Raw genomic sequence first — 23,764 nt, 5'->3', positions numbered from 1 at the left:
CACTTTATATGAAAGTTTTTATTATATCCCTTTTGGATGCCTATCATATTAGGACTAAATTCATAACCAAAGCAAAGTACCATTTTATTTAAAAATACTCTCAAAATAATAAAAGTGAAGCATGAGAGTTCAGCAATTTCTATAAAATAAGCCACCGCCGTGCTCTAAAAAGATATAAGTGAAGCACTAGAGCAAAATTGCCTAGCTCAAAAGATATAAGTGAAGCACATAGAGTATTCTAATAAATCATGATACATGCATGTTCCTCTCAAAAGGTGTTTATAGCAAGGATGATTGTGGCAAACTAAAAAGTAAAGACTCATATCATACAAGACGCTCCAAGGAAAACATATATCATGTGGTGAATAAAAATATAGCCTCAAGTAAAGTTACCGATAGACGAAAGCGAAAGAGGGGATGCCTTCCGGGGCACCCCCAAGCTTAGGCTCTTGGTTAACCTTGAATATTACCTTGGGGTGCCTTGGGCATCCCCAAGCTAAGGCTCTTTCCACTACTTATTTCATAGTCCATCAAATCCTTACCCAAAACTTGAAAACTTCACAACACAAAACTCAACAGAAAATCTCATAAGCTCTGTTAGTGTAAGAAAATAAATCACCACTATTGGTACTGTTGTGAACTCATTCTTTATTTATATTGGTGTAATATATATTGTATTCCAAATTTTCCATGGTTCATACCCATCGATACTACCCATAGAATCATCAAAATAAGCAAACAACACATAGAAAACACAATCTGTCAAAAACAGAATAGTCTGTAGTAATCTGTAACTCTCGAGTAGTTCTGAAACTCCAAAAATTCTGAAAATTTAGGACAACCTGGGAAATTTGGTTACCAATCTTATACAAAAGAATCAGTATTTATTGCGGTTCTGTTAAAAATGAGAATTGTTTTGCTGAGCACAAAAGTTTCTATTTTTCAGCAAGATCAAACCAACTATCACCGTAAGCCATCCCAAAGGTCTTACATGGCACAAACATTAATTAAAACACCAAAACACATCTAACCAGAGGCTAGATGAATTATTTGATGAAAAACAGAACCAAAAAGCAAAGAGAAAAAATAAAATTGGGTTTCCTCCCAACAAGCGCTATTGTTTGACGCCCTTAGCTAGGCATAAAAACACATACATAGATTTAGGTATTGTCATCTTTGGTATGCAATTCTTTTCTCATCAACTCCTCCAAAACACATTTTACCAAATCTATCATTTCCTTTATTTCCCTCCTAGTATATGAACTTAAATCATGAAAAGGACTTTGATTGGTAATTTTAACATTCATAAACCCATAGTCGGGATCATCACCATATATATCATTATATAAAACACGTATCTCGATTCTAACGGGTTCGTTCATCATCGTTTTCGTCCAATCCCTATTAAATCCTACATAAATTCCCCTAGTAATCCAACCAAACTCCTCATAAGCCTTAAGGTACAAATCTTGAGAGGTTTCTGAATAAGGAACTCTCCTCCTAAGATTTTCACTATAAGATTGATAATCCCTAGATTCCAAACTACGCATAGTTTCTTTATCATGAAGTATATCTTCAATCGGAGGGTGTTCAACATTTTTTATGGAAATCAAAGATATCCCTAGCTTCGTGTATTATAAAATCAAATTCCCGCATAAGGATAGTGGTGGCAATCTTTTTAGCTATTGGATGATTAATATTGGGAAAATCATAAAATGTCTTCTGCAAAGTAGGATGAGTATGCACAAATTTTCTTTCTAATTTCTCAACGAGCATAACAATGGCATCCGCATAGCAATTTGTATCGCGAAGAATAGATCTTTTACTAATAGGCATAGATCCCGTACAATTAAAGAATTCTTGAATAACACTTTTACCAATAATATTACCATCCCCAACATGAAAAGTTTTTGCTTTGTAATTGGGAGGAGTTTCAATTTCATGATACAAAGAACAAGATCCAAGTTTTTCCTCAAGATTTTCAACGATAACTTCCCCAGATTCAGGCATGGTGGCAACAAATCGATCTAGCAACGAGCAAACCAAAAAGCAACGAAGAGGACGAATGGAAGAAGGGCGAAAGAAAAGGCAAATCTTTTTGAAAATCTTTTTAGAAGTGGGGGAGAGGAAAACAAGGCAACTGGTGAATAATGTAATGCAAGAGATAATAGTTTTATGATGGGTACTTGGTATGTCTTGACTTGGCGTAGATATCCCCCGCAACGGCGCCAGACATTCTTCCTGCTACTTCTTGAGCTTGCATTGGTTTTTTCCTTGAAGTGGAAAGGGTGATGTAGCAAAGTTGAGATGAGTATTTCCCTCCATTAGAGAACCAAGGTATCAATCCAGTAGGAGACAATGCAGAAATCACCAATACCCGCACAAACAATCAAACACTTGCACCCAACACGATAAAGGGGTTGTCTCCTACTTGTGCGTTGTCTCCTACTAGATTGACACCTTGGTTCTCTAACTGAGGGAAATACTTATCTCTACTTTGCTGCATCACCCTTTCCTCTTCACGGGAAAAACCAACACAAGCTCAAGAAGTAGCACCCACCAGCTATATCCTCGCACGGAAGGAAGTGCCTCCTTATTACGCACAAAAAATGAATACTCCCCCTGCTATCTGGGACCCACCATAGTTGGAGGCTGACTTGTGGGCCCACTGACGCGGACGGAGGGCTTTGTCAACTTAGTCAATATGAACAATTCTAGCTCCAGTGACCGTACGATGTCCATCCAATGGCCGTAGTGCTTCTTCAACCTCTAGTCTTCTTGCTCCAGCCACCCAAACCAGCGCCGGTTGTGCCGCCTGCTCCTGCCTCTTGTGGCGGGCTCTGCTACCGCACAGGCCTCACCACCCCACCTTACTCACATCGCTGGTCTGGCCATCCCTGTACTCACCTAGACCTGTTGTTATTCTCCGGCGACGGTAGCCTTACACTACAGCCCAACTAGTAAATCCTCGTATGCCCCTTTGTGCGGGAAACAACTACCGAGTCTTCCCCGGCTCCGGGTCGTTCCCTTCCTAGGCCTTGTCGTCGTCCACCGCATTGGTGCCCTTGGTGAAGTGTGGTCAACGTGGTCAAGGAACGACTTACGTCAGAAGATAAATGTACGTGGAGAGGTTGACTGGTGGGTCCACGGCCGTAGCAAGGAAGTGCCTCCTTATTACGTGCAAAATAATGATTCCTCCACCTGACAGCAGGGACCTAGTGGAAGGGCATCTGTATTTTGGCTTAGCTGTATTGTGCAAAAAAATGTTTCCCCTCTGACAGATGGGACGCACCAGCTATATCTTCGGACGCAAGGAAAGTGCATCCATATTAGGCGCGAAAAAAATGAATCCTTCCCCTGACAGCTCGGACCCACCATCAATAACTTCGCATGCAGGGAAGTCCTCCTTATCCTCCCTGACAGCCAGGACCCGTGTAACACCCACAATGCGGCCATATCTCCCACATGCCGAGGTACGATTTAGATGCATAGCCGCATGGTAGGCTTGTCGCAAGAGGGGTAATCTTCACACAATCCCATGTACTGAATAAGAATGGGATAAAGAGTTGGCTTACATTCGCCACTTCACACAAATACAAGTTAAACATACATCATCCAAAATACAATCAAGGTCCGACTACAGAACCAAAATAAAAAAAGACAACCCCAAATGCTAGATCCCCAATCGCCCCAACTGGGCTCCACTACCGATCAATTGGAAACGAAACAAAAATAACAAACAAGATCTTCATCAAGCTCCCATCTGAGCTGGGTTGCGTCACCTGCACCGGTATCATCGGCACTTGCAACTGTTTGGAAGTATCTGTGAGTCACGAGGACTCAACAATCTCACACCCGCGAGATCAAGACTATTTATGCTTATGGGTAGGAAAGGTGTGGTGAGGTGGAGATGTAGCAAGAACTAAGAATGTATGGTGGCTAACATATGCAAATAAGAGCGAGAAGAAAAGCAACACAGCGGTCGAGAAACTAGAAGTGATCAAGAAGTGATCCTTAAAACTACTTATGTTCAAGCATAACACCAGACCGTGTTCACTTCCCGGACTTCGCCGAAAAGAGACCATCATGGCTACACACGCGGTTGATTCATTTTAGTTAAGTTAAGTGTCAAGTTCTCTACAACCAGATATTAACAAATTCCCATCTTCCCATAACCGCGGGCACAACTTTCGAAAGTTCAAAACCCTGCAGGGGTGTCCCAACTTAGCCCATCACAAGCTCTCACAGTCAACGAAGGATATTCCTTCTCCCAGGAAGACCCGGTCAGACTCGGAATCCCGATTACAAGACATTTCGACAATGGTAAAACAAGACCAGCAAGACCGCCCAATGCGCCGACATCCCGATAGGAGCTGCACATATCTCATTCTCAGGGCAACACCAGATGAGACATCCTACGAGTAAAATCAAACCTCAAGTTTCCCCGAGGTGGCCCCGCGGTCTACTCGGTTCAGACCAACACTTAGACAAGCACTGGCCCGGGGGGGTTAAAATAAAGATGACCCTCGGGAGCGCGACACCCAATGGAAAAGTAGGTGGTGGTGAGGCAAAAGGTAAAACCAAGGTTGGGCATTGCTGGAGGAGTTTTATTCAAAGCGAACTGTCAAGGGGTTCCCATAACACCCAACCGCGTAAGGAACACAAAATCAAGGAACATAACACCGGTATGACGGAAACTAGGGCGGCAAGAGTGGAAAAAAAACCAGGCATAAGGCCGAGCCTTCCACCCTTTACCAAGTATATGGATGCATTAATTAAAATAAGAGATAATGTGATATCCCAACATATCCATGTTCCAAACATGGAACAAACTTCATCTTCACCTGCAACTAGCAACGCTATAAGAGGGGCTGAGCAAAAGTGGTAACATAGCCAAACAATGGTTTGCTAGGAAAGATGGGTCAGAGGCTTGACATGGCAATATGGGAGGCATGATATAGCAAGTGGTAGGTAGCGTGGCATAGCGATAGAGCGAACAACTAGAAAGCAAAGATAGAAGTGATTTCGAGGGTATGGTCATCTTACCTGCAAAGTTCTCAGAGTTGTCGAATGCTTGATCCTCGTAAGCGTACTCAACAGGTTCCTCATTCACGTACTCGTCTCCCAGCTCTACCCAAATCAAGAACACAAGCAAAGGACCAACAATCAATCACGGCCCAATGCACAAGCAACATGATGGAATACATGGCATGAAGTGCAAGATATGATATGCAATGCATATGCGTGCTCCGGAAGGGAAAGAATGAACAAGGAATCAACTTGGAAAACCAAGTATGCCGCTGGAAAGATGAGATGATTTTGGTTGAAACCGATATAAAGATCACCGGAAACGGATGCACCGTTTGCAAATGGCAAGCATCACAAGAATGACGCAAAACTGTGATTAACAGCACGATGCCATCTAGAATGCAACAAGAAACTAAGCTACTGCACTCCAACATAACAACAAAGCATATGGAAGCGATGTACAAGAGATGCTTAACAAAACATGAACACTGAGCTACGGCTAAAACACACTAGAACAGGTTCAAACAAGCATGGCAAAAGTGCAAAAGATATCAGCATCCCAGACTTAGAGAAATTACTATGTCAAAAACAACATCAGGAAGCAATGTTTGGAGCAAGAAAACATCATTCTATAGGAACATATCATATCAAATCAAGGCATGGCATGATTCCACTAAGTGCATAGAACAAAAGTCCCTTACTGAACATCAGCCAAAAATGCATAGAAGATATGATGGCACCTATGTAAGCATAGCAAGTTTTATTAACAGTTTCAGACTTAGCAGAAAAATAGAGCATGTTATAAACAAAATTATGATAGCAACTTTGTGAGCTCATGCCACTCACTAGAAAGCATTTCATGACAATATAAGCATATCAACAGCAAGATGACATGTTCGTGAAGCTAACCATGGCAAGGGAAAGTTCATAGGATGCATGTATCACTAGCAACAACCATGACAATATTGATTAACATGTTAACATTCTGCCAGGAACATTCTAAAGCAAAAGTACAACAAGAACAAGACATGCTAGAGTACTCCATAATTGCAAACAAGGGCACGGATGGATAGAGCATAACCACATGTTCAAAACATCCTTAATGAAGTATCTCAAAATAAGCATGGATCTCACTGTAGCATGAAGTTTACATGGCATCAAAATAGCAGCAAGAAAAAGACAGCAAAATCCTAAGTCCCTGAAAAAAGCAACATCACGAAGCCTAGTTTGCATGCTTGTTCTAGTCACCACATAGATCACAAAATTACAAGACAATCACCTCTGTAAAGATGGCATGATGTAGTTCAAGACACATGTAGACTTCATGCTCATATGATGCACACATCAAATGCAACAAAAATGACAAAACCTCATAAACTGATAAGTACCAGCAGCTAACATTTTATAGCACTCTTGCATCAATGAAAAAGCCATCATAACATACAGTAAAACGCATGGAAATGCTACTGGCATGAAGAGCTCAATGAGATGAACAATTCTACATATCATATGCATGATTTCGATCAACGGGCATGGAGATATGATAGGTCAAAGATGCTCATGTGATGCTGAAACAGAAAAGCACTTAGCCGATTTCACATGAGCGCAGGTTAGCTAAAAGATGCTCAGGGTGAGGAATAGAAGTGGGCTACTCACGTTGGGCCCAACAGGCCGGTAGGTGGTGGTTCGGAGGAAAACCGGCGCGGTTCGAGCGTGGGCCGGGTGTAACGCCCCGAGTCCAATGCGCCAGGTGTCTTCCAGTTATTCGCTGTTGTTGCCTTGTCATTCTGTTGCATGTTGCATCTTGCCATGTCATCATGTGCTTTCCATCATCATGTTTTCAAAACTTGCATCCGTCCCGGTCTCTCTGTTCCTTCCGTTGTCCGTTCTGATCTCAGACACACTTGCACGCGTCCGCGACACGTCCGAAATAATATTTTATAAGTGGCCGAAAAATGTTCTCGGAATGGGTTGAAAGTTGGCATGTGGTGTTGTTATAGTGTAGATAGGCCGCCTACCAGGTTTCATCGCATTCGGAATCCGTTTGACGCCCCAACGGATAACTATAGTGACAATATAGTCGGTCAAATCGTCGAACGTTTTCGGTCTCCGAAAACTGTTGCTGGGCTTTCCCTCTCTTTCGTCCCTAGACCATCTACACAGTTCACTAGCAACCGCTAGACCACCTAACCCCTCCTTGCGCTGTGCATTGACCCCTCACGCGCATCCGGCAACTGTCCCGAACCCGACCCGGGCAGTCGTCACCGTTGGTTCCAGATCATCCCCAAACGTCCCTAAAACATCACCGTTTTCTTATTTGGACTCCCTAACCTATTTTTCTAGACTGCCCAATTTCGATCGGAGGGTCCAAACCTACTCTTTTTGTCCCTATAAATAGTCCACCTCTATCCAAATCAGACCAAGACCTAATTTCTAGGGATCCTGCCCTGTCCAATCCCCGCCGCCGCCACTCTCCTTGCTTTCAGCGCCGAACCAACCAGCCTCCTTCCTCCTCGGATCAGCCGCCATGAACGAACCCTGATGAAGTTATGTACCTAGGGTAGGGTCATGGACCTGTCCATACTACCCTACCCAAGGACATCCTTGGAAGAAATCACCTTTCAATCGACTTGGAAGGTGATCCACTCGACGAACTTGAAGACACTCGACCATGAAGCCTACTACTCGACCAAGATCCACCCACTCGACGACCAGGAGATCTAAAGACGCTCCGTGCGCTAACGGTCGGACATTAAGTAGCCTTTATGATCTTTATAACACTTTATTAGTGGCGTTACTAGTAACGCCCGACCTTAATGTACTTTAAACCCTGCATAACTAAAGGCCAGAGGGGTCTGGCGAACTCTATATAAGCCACCCCCCTCCTCAGTGTAAAGGGTTCGCACTTCCTCCGAGAAGGGCCTGAACTCGTAAACCTTGTGTCCTTACAACTACTCCATATCTAGGATCTTGCCTCTCCATTACTACCCACCTACACTACTGTCAGACTTAGAACCACGACAGTTGGCGCCCACCGTGGGGCAGGTGTCTTAGCGACTTGTTGCAGAAGTTGCGATTTTTCCGATCCAAATCGTCATGGTTTCAGGCAGAGTTTTGGTGGAGGGCCGCGAGATCCGTCTCGGCGGACTCACGTTCATCGCCGACGACTCCGCTTAGCTTCAGGAGGCTCTGCTCGACGTCGACATGCTCCTTGTCCGCAGGGCAACACACTTTCGCGCGTGCGTCCGCGGCGTCCTCTTGCGGCAACCATCGACCCATTATTGGTCGACCCCTGTGTTGTCCTCCCTCCATGTTTCCCGCCGGCGCAAGCGCTCCGGTCGGTCGAGACTTCAGCGGTGGGTGAGACACACGGTGGCACGCCAGTCGGACACCCCTCAAGTCGCAGCGATAGAGCCCGACGAATACGTCTACGGCCTGTTCGACCTTTCGACTGACTCCGCGGAGACTGCATCCGAGTGCGACAGCAGTGATCCAGCGGCGGAGGTTCTGATGGTCGATGGGCCGCGCAGTCCTCCCGGTTTTCCCTACGCCGACGGAGGCGCCGGTGGAGGCGACCCGTCGCATCCCCATGAGGAATATCTCCCCGAGCCTCTCACGTCACTGCAGAGAGAAGAACTTCGCCGCCGGAACATGGGTGCGCTGCACACTCCTATCGTTGGAGAAACCCCTGAGGCTCGTGCCTTGGAGGACGCGCGTTTGGCCAACTTGGCTGAACGCACTCGACTGGAGAACCTCAAGCGAGCACTCAATGAGCATGCGCGACAGCGGGTTCCAGAATCCAGTCGACGTCAGCTCTTTCTTCCCCCGCAGGTATATCGAATCCCGATTCAGAATTTAGCAGCTGTGGCCTATATAGCAGAGTCGATTCAGCCTTCCCAGTCAAAGGCTGGCAGAGGCTTGTTGCAGATCAGAGCATTACTCCGGGCAGAAGGAGACCAGAACTCAGCTGTTTCAGAGTCACGGAATAGGATCCACAGCAGTTCCGTGGCTGCAGATACAGTCCAGTCGGCTCACAGCCCAAAAGCGCCCCCGAGGCGTGAGGGACGTGGAGACCGGCGTGATCAGTACAGGAACCATGAGCAGTATGATCACCGATTCGATCGTGATGACCGACGTCGAGCGCCCACCCCTCCCCCGAGAAGTGAGTTGTATGTGCCTCGACAGCAGGATGACAGACGCCCTCACAGTGTTGGGCGAAGGATTCCAGTCAACCACAGGGAGCCAGGCTTTGATGCGAGATCCATTCTCGTTCAAGGTTTGGTCGACAGGAATAGAGCTCACCGAGAAGGTTGTGACAGAGAGGCACCTACTGGCAGCAGAGTGCACGTTTCATGGCCAGAGTGCTTTAGCAGAGCCATCAGGGCCGCGGTGATTCCACCCAACTTCAGGTTGGCGACTGGAGTCAGTAAGTTCGCTGGTGAGTCCAAGCCCGATAGGTGGCTTGAGGACTACTGAGTGGCTGTCCAGATTGGCAGTGGCAATGATGAAGTGGCCATGAAGCACCTGCCTCTCATGAAGGAGGGCTCAGCCAGAGCGTGGCTGAATCAGTTAGCACCCAGTAGCATTTACACTTGGGAAGATCTCGCCCGAGTGTTTGTCACAACATTTGAAGGAACATGCAAGCGACCGGCAGGGCTGACGGAACTGCGGTCTTGTGTGCAGAAGCCGAATGAAACTTTGAGGGATTACATCCAGAGATGGATCACGTTGCATCACACAGTGGAGAATGTATCTGACCACCAAGCAGTTTGTGCCTTCAAGGAAGGGGTCAAATACAGAGAGCTCAATCTGAAATTCGGTCGAACCGGAGACATGTCTCTGAGTCGAATGATGGAGATTGCTACAAAGTACGCTAATGGTGAAGATGAGGATCGACTCCGGAGTGGCAAGCTCAAGTCAGTGACCCAACAAACCGGAGGATGAAATTCCAATCGGAAGCAGAAGCGGAAAGCCGAGCCAGCTGCTCCTAGAGAAGCCTTGGCTGCGACTCAAGGAAAGTTTAAGGGGAAACCCAAAGGGCCTTGGAACCCTAAGAAAGTTAAAGACCAAGACGGAAATGATGTGTTGGATCTGCCATGCCACATTCACACAAAGAAAGATGAAGAGGGTAAACTCATTTACCCGAAGCATACCACTCGACAGTGTCGGCTCTTGATCCAGCAGTTCCAAGGGAAGCAGCCCAAAGACAAGGAAAAGGAGTCGGTTAAAGTTGAGGACAAGGAAGATAGTGATGATGGATACCCCCAGGTCAATTCCACTCTGATGATTTTTGCTGACGTAGAAAGCAAAAGTCGATTGAAAGTTATCGACCGAGAAGTAAATATGGTTGCTTCGGCGACACCCAGTTATCTGAAATGGTCTCAGACTGCCATCACATTCGACCAGTCTGACCACCCAACGCACATTGCCACCCCTGGGAGGCAAGCTTTGGTGGTCGACCTAGTTGTCTAAGGCACTCGACTGACCAAAGTCTTGATGGATGGTGGTAGTGGCTTGAATATCCTATACGTAGAAACATTGAAAGGGGTGGGCATTCCGATGTCCAGACTCAGTACTAGCAACATGAGTTTCCATGGAGTCATTTCCTAGGAAGAAGGCTCAGTCACTCGGCCAAATTGCTCTTGATGTGGTTTTCGGTGATTCCAAGAATTACCGCAAAGAAAAGTTGACGTTTGAAGTTGTGGATTTCCAGAGTGCTTACCACGCTATTTTGGGCAGGCCAGCTTATGCACTTATCATGGCTCGACCATGTTATGCGTACCTCAAATTGAAAATGCATGGTCCCAAAGGTGTGATCACTGTTACGGGCAATCGGAAGAAGGCAGAAGAGTGTTTTCAGAAAGGCTCAAAGATCGCTGATGCTCAGATGCTAGTGGTAGAGTTGCAGGAGTACCAGAAGGCTGCAGACCCGAGTGATTTGTTGCGAGCCAAGAAGCCCGCTACGGAATCAGCATTTCAGTCGTACGGTGAGACGAAGCCGATTCACATTCACCCGACCGATCCCAATGCTGCTCCGACTCATATCTCAACCACACTCGACTCCAAATAGGAAGAAGCGCTCATCCAGTTCCTCTGTGAGAACTGGGACATCTTCGCATGGAAGCCTTCTGACATGCTGGGTGTTCCCAGGGAGCTGGCTGAGCACCGTTTACGAGCCGGCCCAAAAGCGAAACCTGTCAAAGAACATCTCCGACGGTCCGCCGTCCAGAAGAGAAAAGCTATTGGTGAGGAGGTGGCTCGGCTCATAGCAGCGGAGTTCATCCGAGAGATTTACCACTCCGAGTGGCTCGCCAATGTTGTCATGGTCCCCAAGAAGGACAAGTCACTTCGCATGTGCATTGACTTTAAACATATCAATCGGGCCTGCCCGAATGATCATTTTCCTCTCCCCCGCATCGACCAGATAGTCGACTCGACTGCGGGATGTGAGCGACTGTCTTTTTTAGATGCCTATTCCGGGTATCATTAGATCCATCTATATGGACCTGACGAGATCAAAACAGCTTTTATCACTCCATTTGGGTGCTTCTATTATGTTACCATGCCGTTCGGCCTCAAGAATGCCAGAGCCACGTTCATGAGGATGATTCAGAAGGGTTTGCTCACTCAAATCAGTCAGAATGTGGAAGCATACATGGATGATATTGTGGTCAAGTCGCTGAAGGGTTCCGACCTACTGACTGACCTTGCTGAAACCTTCGCCAACCTCAGGAGGTATGATATCAAGCTTAATCCATCAAAGTGCTCATTCGGAGTTCCTGGCGGAAAGTTACTCGGATTTCTCGTTTCCAAACGAGGAATCGACGCCAACCCAGAAAAAGTTAGTACTATACTCCGGATGAAACATCCTGTGCGTGTACACGACGTCCAGAAGCTTACTGGTTGCTTGGCCGCTTTAAGTCGATTCATCTCTCGTCTCGGTGAAAAGGCATTGCCTCTTTACCGACTAATGATGAAGTCAGACAAGTTCGAGTGGACTCCAAAAGCTGATGCAACGTTTGCAAAGCTCTGCTCTCCACCCAGCCGGTGCTTGCTGCCCCAATAAGCAAAGAGCCTTTGCTGCTTTACATTGCAGCCACGGGACAAGTCGTCAGTACAGTACTTACGGTGGAGCGGGAAGAAGAAGGAAAAGCCTTTAAAGTTCAGCGCCCAGTATATTATGTTTCTGAAGTTTTGACTCCATCAAAGCAAAGATATGCTCATTACCAAAAGCTTGTATATGGGATTTATATGACCATGAAGAAGGTTGCCCATTAATTCTCTGACCATTCCATTACAGTCATCAACGACGCTCCATTGTCAGAGATTCTGCACAAAAAAGACGCAACTGGTCGAGTGGCAAAATGGGCGATTTAACTCCTTCCCCTAGATATCAAGTTTGAGGAAAAGAAGGCTATCAAGTCCCAAGCAATAGCAGATTTCGTTGCCGAGTGAATTGAACAGCAGCTACTGACTCAAGTTCACTCGGAGCACTGGACCATGTTCTTCGATGGGTCTAAGATGCTGAATGGTTCCGGTGCTGGGGTAGTATTGGTTTCCCGCCGAGGACATAAGCTCAGATATGTTCTCCAGATTCACTTTGATTCCTCCAATAACGAAGTGGAATATGAAGAACTTTTGTATGGGTTACGCATGGCCATTTCACTTGGCGTCCATCACCTCATGGTCTATGGCGAATGAGATTTGGTGGTTAATCATGTGATGAAGGAGTGGGACATCAGAAGTCCGGCTATGACCGGTTATTGCAATGCAATGAGAAAGCTAGAGAAGAAATTTGAGGGGTTAGAGCTGCATCATATACCCCGACTGAAAAATCAAGCAGCTGATGATTTAGCAAAAATAGGTTCCAAGAGAGAAGCCATTCCCAGCAATGTGTTTCTGGAGCACATCCATACACCATCAGTTCAAGAGGATCCTTTCACTGAAGAAGCCCCGCAGCCAAAAAGTGCCACGGATCTGACTGAAGTCGAGGTCCCAGCTGTGGTCGATCTAATCATGGAAGTTTTGGTCATCACTCCCGACTGGACAGTGCCGTACATCGCGTACATCCTAAGGAAAGAGCTCCCAGAGGACGAAGAAGAGGCTCGACAGATCGTCCGTCGATCCAAGGCCTTTACAGTCATAAAGGGACAATTGTATAGAGAAAGCGCGACTGGAGTCTGTCAGAAGTGTATAACACTAGACGAAGGTCAGATAATCCTTGATGATATCCACTCGGGACCTGTGGTCATCATGCATCCTCTCGGACCATTGTGGCCAAAGCATACCGAGCGGGATTCTACTGACCAAGAGCAAATGAAATGGCGAAAGAGATAGTCGACAAATGCGAAGGATGTAAGTTCTACTCCAACATGTCCCACAAACCCGCGTCAGCCCTGAAGACCATTCCACTCATCGGGCCCTTCGCTGTTTGGGGATTGGATATGGTTGGACCACTGAGAACAGGCAGGAGCGGATTCACTCATGTGCTAGTGGCAGTCGACAAGTTTACCAAATGGATTGAAGCTAAGCCTATCAAGAATCTTGATGCCTGCACTGCTATCAGTTTCATCAGAGAGTTGATATTCAGATATGGAGTTCCGCATAGCATCATCACTGACAATGGGTCAAACTTCAATTCGGACAAGTTCAGAGCTTTTTGCGCCTCTCAAGGCACACGGGTCGACTATGCTTCAGTAGCTCATCCCCAGTCGAATGGACAAGCAGAAAGAGCAAACGGTCTAATTCTCAAAGGGCTGAAACCCCGACTGATGCGCGATCTCAAGCACGCAGTAGGTGCATGGGTCGACAAGCTTCCATCAGTTCTTTGGGGATTGAGGACCACCCCGAACCGGTCGACTGGAAGAACCCCATTCTTTCTGGTCTACGGAGCTGAAGCAGTTTTGCCGAGTAACCTGCTTCACAATGCACCCCGAGGCGAGCTCTACTCTGAAGATGAAGCAGAACAACCCCGGCAGGATGCAGTCGACCTCCTGGAAGAAGAAAGAGAAATGGCCATGATCCGATCGACCATCTATCAGCAAGACTTGCGTCGATTCCATGCCAGAAATGTGAAGAGTCGAGCCTTCCAAGAAGGAGACTTGGTCCTCCGAGTGGATCAACAGAAACCACACAAGCTCGTCCTACTTGGGAAGGTCCCTTCATCATCACTAGAGTCCTCCACAATGGAGCATACCACCTTTACAATGTCGATCGCCAGATTGATGAGCCACGAGCCTGGAATGCGGAGCTGCTCCGCCCCTTTTACACTTGAATTCTCACTCGGATGAGATGTAATAAGAAAAACTTCTGTAGTTAATTTATCAAAGACAAGAGTGTTATAATTTTCCAAGTGATTTTTGTTGCTTTTGTTTACGTAAGAAATCCCACAGTGGGTGACTTAGCTGCGAATCCGCTTCACCTAAGTTTGTAAAAAAAATCCTACCGAGTGGTGAGCCAGGCTCCCACTTGGGGGCTTAGGTGCAGTCTAGTACTCGCCTAAGTTTGAAAAATCCTACCGAGTGGTGAGCCAGCCTCCCACTCGGGGGCTTAGCTGCAGTCCAGTACTCGCCTAAGTATTTAAAAAATCCTACTGAGTGGTGAGCAATCCTCCCACTTGGGAGGCTTACCTGCAGTCCAGTACTCGCCTAAGTGTTTGAAAATCCTACCGAGTGGTGAGCCAGCCTCCCACCGGGGCCTTAGCTGTAGTCCAGTACTCGCCTAAGTATTTAAAAAATCCTACCGAGTGGTGAGCAATCCTCCCACTTGGGAGGCTTACCTGCAGTCCAGTACTCGCCTAAGTGTTTGAAAATCCTACCGAGTGGTGAGCCAGCCTCCCACTCCGGGGGCTTAGCTGCAGTCCAGTACTCACCTAAGTATTTCAAAAATCCTACCGAGTGGTGACCAATCCTCCCACTCGGGAGGCTTAGCTGCAGTCCAGTACTCGCCTAAGTGTTTGAAAATCCTACCGAGTGGTGAGCCAGCCTCCCACTTGGGGGCCTAGCTGCAGTCCAGTACTCGCCTAAGTTTGAAAAAACCTACCGAGTGGTGAGCCAGCCTCCCACTCGGGGGCTTAGCTGCAGTCCAGTACTCGCCTAACTATTTCAAAAATCCTACCGAGTGGTGAGCAATCCTCCCACTCAGGAGGCTTAGCTGCAGTCCAGTACTCGCCTAAGTGTTTAAAAAATCCTACCTAGTGGCGAGCAACCCTCGCACTCGGGGGCTTAGCTGCAGTCCAGTACTCGCCTAAGTTTGAAAAATCCTACTGAGTGGTGAGCCAGCCTCCCACTCGGGGGGCTTAGCTGCAGTCCAGTACTCGCCTAAGAATTTAAAAAATCCTACCGAGTGGTGAGCAATCCTCCCACTCAGAGGCTTAGCTGCAGTCCAGTACTCGCCTAAGTGTTTGAAAATCCTACCGAGTGGCGAGCAACCCTCCCACTCGGAGGATTAGCTGCAGTCCAGTACTCGCCTAAGTTTGAAAAATCCTACCTAGTGGTGAGCAATCCTCCCACTCGGAGGCTTAGCTGCAGTCCTAGTACTCGCCTAAGTTTACAAAATCCTACCGATTGGTGAGCAATCCTCCCACTTGGGGGCTTAGCTGCAGTCCAGTACTCGCCTAAGTTTACAAAATCCTACCGAGTGGTGAGCAATCCTCCCACTCGGGGGCTTAGCTGCAGTCCAGTACTCGCCTAAGTTTACAAAATCCTACCGAGTGGTGAGCAATCCTCCCACTCGGGGGCTTAGCTGCAGTCGCAGTACTCGCCTAAGTTCAAAAAATCTTACCGAGTGGTGAGCGATCCTCCCACTCGGGAGGCTTAGCTGCAGTCCAGTACTCGCCTATGCTTTCTCCACCTCAGAGCTGCGTTCCAAGCACAATGAGTATTCCAAGTAAAAGCAAGTTCCAGTCGAAAGGAAAACACCAGCATATTCAAAAACAAACCAAGTTCGGATAAATCCTAGGGTTCCAAACGGCAGATCAAAAGTATTCGAGCATCAAGCCCAAAGAAGTTTAACGGTTACACCATCACTCGTCATTCTGAGGCAAATTTAAAGCGAAGCATAGAAGTTTTACTCCTCAGGTGGAGGACTGGAGGGCGCGACAAACTGGTCCAGGTCAATCCCGTCAGCAATCCGAGTGGCAGCAGCAATGAAGGTCTCCATGAAAGACTAAAAGTTGTGCTTCCTGGTATTGGCAACTTGGAGATCCGCCAGCTTTTCCTGTCGCGCCTCCTTGTAGTGAACACGGACCAAGGACAGAGCGACGTCAGCGCCACACCTAGCAGAAGACTTCTTCCATTCCTGCACTCGACCTGGAACTTCATTCAGTCGAGTCATCAGCGACTCGAGGTCATTTTGAAGCGTCGTCCTAGGCCAGAGCGCCGTGTCCATCCGCGACGCCGCAACCTTCAGTCGAGCAAGGTAGTCAACCACTCCAGCGATACGAGACTCCAGTCGGAGCACGTTCATAGCAGCCTCATCCTTCACCGGAGAATGAATGGGGTCCATGTTCGTCTTCACTCTACTGGTCTCCTCCTCGAAGTTCTGGCAGAAATCTGTAAACACAACTCAAAGATAAGTCAGTGGCTCTACAATGGATTGATGGCAACAAGTCAGTCGGGTAGGAGTGATTACAATCAAGCATGACGAATAACTTCTTGGCGAGCTCACCCAGATAAGCCTCCAGATCGTTCCTCTTCCCCGCCAGTTCACTTGCCTTGTCATACGGAGGTATGTTGTCATTCTTCAGACGGCTGGCCTCTTTGTTGGCTGCGTCGAGAGCAGCTTTCAGCTTGGAGTTCTCCTCTTCGAGACTACCGACTGAAGCCAGCTTTTCTTCTGCTAGCCTCGTTTTGTCCAAAGCCGCCTTCTGCGCCTCGGCAAGGTCATGGTCCTTCTTCTTGAGAGCCTCGTCCATTTTATATGGAAAAACATCAATGGGACGAGCATCAGGAATGGGCAGAAAAGTAAGACAGTCGTCAAGTTCTCACCAGCCATACCTTGTGCTTCGTCCTTCGCCTTCTGCAAGTTCTCCTGGGCAAGCTTCAAGTCGAGGTTGAGCTAGATCTGTTTGTTTTCCAAATCAGTATAGCGAGCCACAAGCTCGCAGGATTTCTGCGAAGAGCCAGTCGACAGACGTCAAAGATAGGTCGAATCAAAAATCGTAACATTTCTAAGACTACAGTCAAATCAAAAATATCCGACAGTAGTCTCGGGGACCACACCCAGTGGGTGCACTCAGCGTGCCCCCACTGGTTTGACTGACTCGGCTCGACCAGTCGACCAAAAGAGACTAAGAGGTTATGATCTCATCATGATCAGCAAAAAAAGGGGGTTCTTCAGACCTTAGTCGACTGCCAGCAGTCGACCATGGTCTCGGGGACTACACCAAGTGGGTGCACTCAGCGTGCCCCCACTGGTTCCAAGATTCTATTCGAAATGGCCTGACCAGACTGAGTGAAGAAATTCGAGTGAAGCAGCACAATATAAAGACTACAGTCGACTGCTAGCAGTCCACCGTAGTCTCGGGGACTACACCCAGTGGGTGCACTCAGCGTGCCCCCACTAGTCCAAAAAATCCAATCGACACACCCAGTGGGTGTACAGATGCAAAGATCTTCGGAAAAGGGAGTCTTCAGATAGCACATCCTAACAGAACAAGCGGTGGTCAACTAACCTGGACATTGCTTTGAAGAGCTGAACTGGCATCATAGGCCGCTTGGCTGGCTTCCCAGACCACCTTCACCTGCTCCATCATGATCCCCGCCTGACGTATATCCTCTTTAGCAGCACCCACTTGGTCCTCTGGGATGTGGTGTGTGGCAAAAAGGGAGGGCGGATCAGCAGTCGACGATGAAGGCCGAACACTCGTCAGCGGCACAGCGAAGGACACAGAAGTCCAAGTGGTATCACCACCCTCCTGAACTACTGTCTCAGGCGTTGATGCAGTTTGCGGTGTCTTGCCAACTGACGCCTTTCTATTCTTCCTCGCCCTCAGCGGCACTTCGTCATCATCATCAGGAAGATCAATGACATGAGGAGGAGCTATAAGAAAAATCCAAAGTTAAGGACGAAAATCCGATCGACCTAAGGACACCGTCAATCGACTAAGAGTGAAACATCAGAAACTATACCAAGGTTGGAGGTAACAATGTCTTCCATTTCCTGGTCATCGTTCTTGGCTGAGATCTCGGAGGTAGCAGCACTGCAGATTTCAGAAACCAGTTGGTTTAGTCAATTAGCAAGTTCTGCTGTTACCCGGAAATGGTGGGAACGGTCATCTTCATCTTGGGCAGGGCCTTCGGCGGCTTTGACGACGCCGCTCACGGATGCTTCGGCGCTTTTTCAGTCGGCGCTGGGGAAGACGTCCGAGGGCGTTTTGACGACTGCCCAACAGGCACAGTTGCCTTGCCTCGTTCGCGCGCAGGGTCGTGTGTGAGCTTGGATCGCCTTTCCGTGCAGGGAGGGTCGACTTCTTCCTCCTCCTCTCAACCGGGGCCATCGTCATCATCCTCCTCCCCTTCACCATCAGATTGCCACTCTTCCCCACTTTCGCCTCCGCTCGCCTCCCCCTACTCGGCCTGCTCTTGCGCCCCATTGGGCATCGAGTACATATCCGCAATGATCTGGAAGACAACAAACAAGACACAAGTCAGTCGACTGTTTTTAAGCGAACAGAATGAAGAAAGCAAGGTCACAGTCAAAGATGCAGAATCGGACCTGGTCTACTTCGTACGTCTAGTCGAGTGGAGGAATCCTCCTGGCTCCTCGGGGGTTGTCCTTGTTCCCTGTGATACTCGACAACCACCCATCCAACGTCGCGTCGTCGACCTCCTCCGGATGAATCCGAGTGGTGTCATCAAGACCCAAATACATCCACATCGGATGGTCACGAGCTTGGAGCGGTTGGATGCGCCTCCGGAGGAAGACCTCTAATAAATCCATACCAGTCACCCCGTCGCGGACGAGCTGAACCACTCGACCAACCAGCACTTTGACTTGCGCCTTTTCTTCCGGTGTCACTCTCAGAGAGGAAGGTTTTTCTGCTCGGTTCAGAGAAAAAGGGGGAAGGCCCGTAGCCTGTCCTGGAGTCGCCTGGTCTTTGTAGTAGAACCAGGTCGACTGCCACCCGCGGACTGACTCGGGAAGAGTCATAGCTGGAAAGGAACTTTTGCTTCTCATTTGGATCCCGAGACCCCCGCACATCTGAATCACTTGCATGCTTTCGTCACTCGACTTGGCTTTCTTAACCGACTGAGAACGATAAGTGAAAATGTGCTTGAAGAGGCCCCAATGGGGACGGCAACCCAAGAAATTCTCGCACAGAGATACAAACGCAGCAAAATACACAATGGAATTTGGAGTAAAGTGATGGAGCTGCGCTCCGAAAAAGTTCAAGAAGCTCCGGAAGAAAGAATGAGGAGGCAGAGAAAATCTGTGGTCGACATGAGTGGTGAGGAGGACACACTCACCCTCGCGAGGCTGAGGTTCGATCTCATACCCCAGGATACGCGTAGATTCATGGGGAATGAACCCCCGTTCGATCAGATCATCGATGTCTTCTTGCCGAATCGCCGAAGGCATCCAATCGCCCTGGATCCAGTCCTTCGGCAGAGCGGACCTCGAAGAAGATCCGCCACGACCGGACTTCCTCGCCTTCGCCTGAGCCATCGCTTTCTTCGCACGCTCCAGGGCCGCCATCTTTTCCTTCACCATCGCCGCGGACGAAGGTCGAACAGGCCGGCAGCGCTGAGACGAGAGCAGAGGTGGCGGAGGAATTCGAGAAGGAAGGGGAAAAGTGAAGGCACACTATTCAAAGGCCCTGGGCCGGCAGCTTATATGGGGTCGCTTCCGAGTGACTGGCCTGTAGGCCCAGGCGATCCTGTCAAACCCCGCAACAATCGCACACGCGATACGTGGCGAAAAAGGTGGTGCAGAGATCGTGGAGGCTCCGTTCTATCCCATCCGATTACTTCGGCTTCTCCCGTCCCACGCGCTTCCCGAAATTCAAATCCCGCGAAATTCACGGGCAGCAGAACGACCCGTCAGACAGAGGATCTCCCCCACGCAACCACTCGGGAATCTACAAGTAAAGAAATTCACTCGACTAAAGAAAATTATGAATGGATCAAGGCGACCGGAAAAGAAGTTGGTAACGACGCCCAGGTTCGTTGATCCAAAACAAGATATACTCATGACATGAAGGATGGGTCGGAAGAATTCTCAACTCCTTCCCCACTCAAACCTCGATCCATTCGGGGGCTATCGATGAAGTTATGTACCTAGGGTAGGGTCATGGACCTGTCCAAACTACCCTACCCAAGGACATCCCTGGAAGAAATCACCTTTCAATCGACTTGGAAGGTGATCCACTCGACGAACTTGAAGACACTCGATCGTGAAGCCTACTACTCGACCAAGATCCACCCACTCGACGGCCAGGAGATCTAAAGACGCTCCGTGCGCTAACGGTCGGACATTAAGTAGCCTTTATGATCTTTATAACACTTTATTAGTGGCGTTACCAGTAACGCCCGACCTTAATGTACTTTAAACCCTGCATAACTGAGGGCCGGAGGGGTCTGGCGAACTCTATATAAGCCACCCCCCTCCTCAGTGTAAAGGGTTCGCACCCCTGTAATTCATACGCACATAATCCAGTCGACCGCCTCCATGCTCCGAGATGTAGGTCTGTTACTTCCTCCGAGAAGGGCCTGAACTTGTAAACCTTGTGTCCTTACAACTAATCCATAGCTAGGATCTTGCCTCTCCATTACTATCCACCTACACTACTGTCAGACTTAGAACCACGACAGACCCCGCCCCGTATCTGCCACCTCCGTCGGTTCCCTTCTCCTCCCGCATGCCAGACGTCTCTCTCTGTTTTCCTCCCCTGTTTCCTCTCTGAATCCACTCTCTGTCTTTTCTTTCTTCCGGCAACAACAGCGGCTAGTGCCCTCCATGGACTTTCGCCGCTGCCCATGGAGCTTCTAGGTCTCCACCGACCGGGTCTTGTGACCCTACTCTCGTCCTAGGTCTCCCTCGCGCCGCCATGAACGCTCGGACTGGCTGGATCTGCCGCGCCCGTTGGTCCCCTGCCCTTGCATCTTGCCTCTGGCCATCTTCTGCATCGCCATGATTTGCTGCTACTGCCTCTGTTGGTGTGGATCAGCAGGATCTCCCTCGTCCCGAGCGGCCGCACCACCCTCCCTCTCGCTCGCATCGCGTGGGCCTTGTCAAGGCCCAACAAGGCACTGCAGCCCAACCGCTTCCCCTGCCGGCCACCCTCTTCGCTAGCTGGGCTTGGCCCATGGGTGAGCTGCCCTGCGCCCCTCTTTTTTCCTCCTGCTGGGCTAGCATGGCTGTTTCGGCCCATAGACGTTTTTTCGTTCTGCAAATTTATCTATTTTCCTGTGCATGCATAATTACAGAAAATGCCCTTGTTTCAAATTGTTAATAACTAAATAACCGTGCATCGGATTAAAGTGAATTATATATGTAAAATGATTAGAATTGCATCTAGTTTCATGACATGCAACTTTCAACCATGTTTAAAATGTTTAAAATGATGTTTGCCTATAATTTGCCTATTACCTTGTTCAAATGATTTATTTCATAACTAAATAACCGTAGCTCCAAACTTAACAAACATTATATGTAAATGGGGTAGAAAATGCATAGGTTAATATGGTGTACTTACTTTGCATGTTTAACAAATGTAAAATAGGGTTTAGGGCAGAACAATACCAACTTGGAAATATGCATATGGGGATTTACCGGAATTGTTGTTCGTTGCTTCCGGCCTCATTTAAACATGCCTAGACAGGTAGTTTTGTTGTCCTTAACCCCTTGCCATCTTAAGAACATTTATTATTGGTGGGTACATAAACGAGAGAGATCTAAATAAGTGATGTGGTGTTTCTTCAATATGCAAAGGAGTTGCATATTGAGCTCCACTTAATTTGTAGGATTGTTTGTGCATTTTGCCATGCCATGCCTCATTAAACCGGACATGCATCATACTTGGTTGTGCATCATTCCATGATTATGTGATGGTTGTTTACTATGTTGTTTGCTTCTTTCCGGTGTTTCTTCTTCGGGTTAGTTCTGATAACGTCACGGTTGTGAGGATTCATTCGACTTCGTCCATTTGTCTTCTTCATGGACTCGTTCTTCTTTCTTGCGGGATTTCAGGCAAGATGACCATACCCTCGAAATCAGTTCTATCTTTGCTTGCTAGTTGTTCGCTCTATTGCTATGCCGCGATACCTACCACTTGCTATATCATGCCTCCCATATTGCCATGTCAAGCCTCTAACCCACCTTTCCTAGCAAACCGTTGTTTGGCAATGTTACCGCTTTTGCTCCGCCCCTCTTATAGCATTGCTAGTTGCAGGTGAAGATGAAGTTTGTTCCATGTTTGGAACATGGATATGTTGGGATATCACAATATCTCTTATTTTAATTAATGCATCTATATACTTGGTAAAGGGTGGAAGGCTCGGCCTTATGCCTGGTGTTTTGTTCCACTATTGCCACCCTAGTTTCCGTCATACCAGTGTTATGTTCCTTGATTTTGCGTTCCTTATGCCGTTGGGTGTTATGGGAACCCCTTGACATTTCGCTTTGAATAAAACTCCTCCAGCAATGCCCAACCTTGGTTTTACCTTTTGCCTCAGCACCACCTACTTTTCCCTTGGGAGTCGCGCTCCCGAGGGTCATCTTTATTTTAACCCCCCCGGGCCAGTGCTTGTCTAAGTGTTGGTCCGAACCGAGTAGACTGCGGGGCCACCTCGGGGAAACTTGAGGTTTGGTTTTACTCGTAGGATGTCTCATCCGGTGTTGCCCTGAGAATGAGATTGTGCAACTCCTATCGGGATGTCGGCACATCAGGCGGTCTTGCTGGTCTTGTTTTACCATTGTCAAAATGTCTTGTAACCGGGATTCCGAGTCTGATCGGGTCTTCCTGGGAGAAGGAATATCCTTCGTTGACCGTGAGAGCTTGTGATGGGCTAAGTTGGGACACCCCTGTAGGGTTTTGAACTTTCGAAAGTTGTGCCCGCAGTTATGGGCATATGGGAATTTGTTAATATCTGGTTGTAGAGAACTTCACACTTAACTTAATTAAAATGAATCAACCGCGTGTGTAGCCGTGATGGTCTCTTTTCGGCGAAGTCCTGGAAGTGAACACGGTCTAGTGTTCTTCTTGAACGTAAGTAGTTTTAAGGATCACTTCTTGATCACTTCTAGTTTCTCGACCGCTGCGTTGCTTCTCTTCAAGCTCTTATTTGCATATGTTAGCCACCATACATGCTTAGTGCTTGCTACAGCTCCACCTCACTACCTCTTTCCTACCCATAAGCTTAAATAGTCTTGATCTCGCGGGTGTGAGATTGTTGAGTCCTCGTGACTCACAGATACTTCCAAACAGTTTTAAGTGCCGATGATACCGGTGCAGGTGATGCAACCCAGCTCAAATGGGAGCTTGATGAAGATCTTATTTGTTATTTTTGTTTCGTTTCCAGTTGATCAGTAGTGGAGCCCAGTTGGGGCGATCGGGGATCTAGCATTTGGGGTTGTCTTCTCTTATTTTGGTTCCGTAGTCGGACCTTGATTGTATTTTGGATGATGTATGTTTAACTTGTATTTGTGTGAAGTGGCGATTGTAAGCCAACTCTTTATCCCATTCTTATTCAGTACATGGGATTGTGTGAAGATTACCCCTCTTGCGACAAGCCTA

The sequence above is a fragment of the Triticum urartu genome, chromosome 6, assembly GCF_003073215.2.
Source record: "Triticum urartu cultivar G1812 chromosome 6, Tu2.1, whole genome shotgun sequence".
In the NCBI taxonomy this organism is placed as follows: Eukaryota; Viridiplantae; Streptophyta; class Magnoliopsida; order Poales; family Poaceae; genus Triticum; species Triticum urartu.
Note: the sequence above shows the minus strand (reverse complement) of the source record.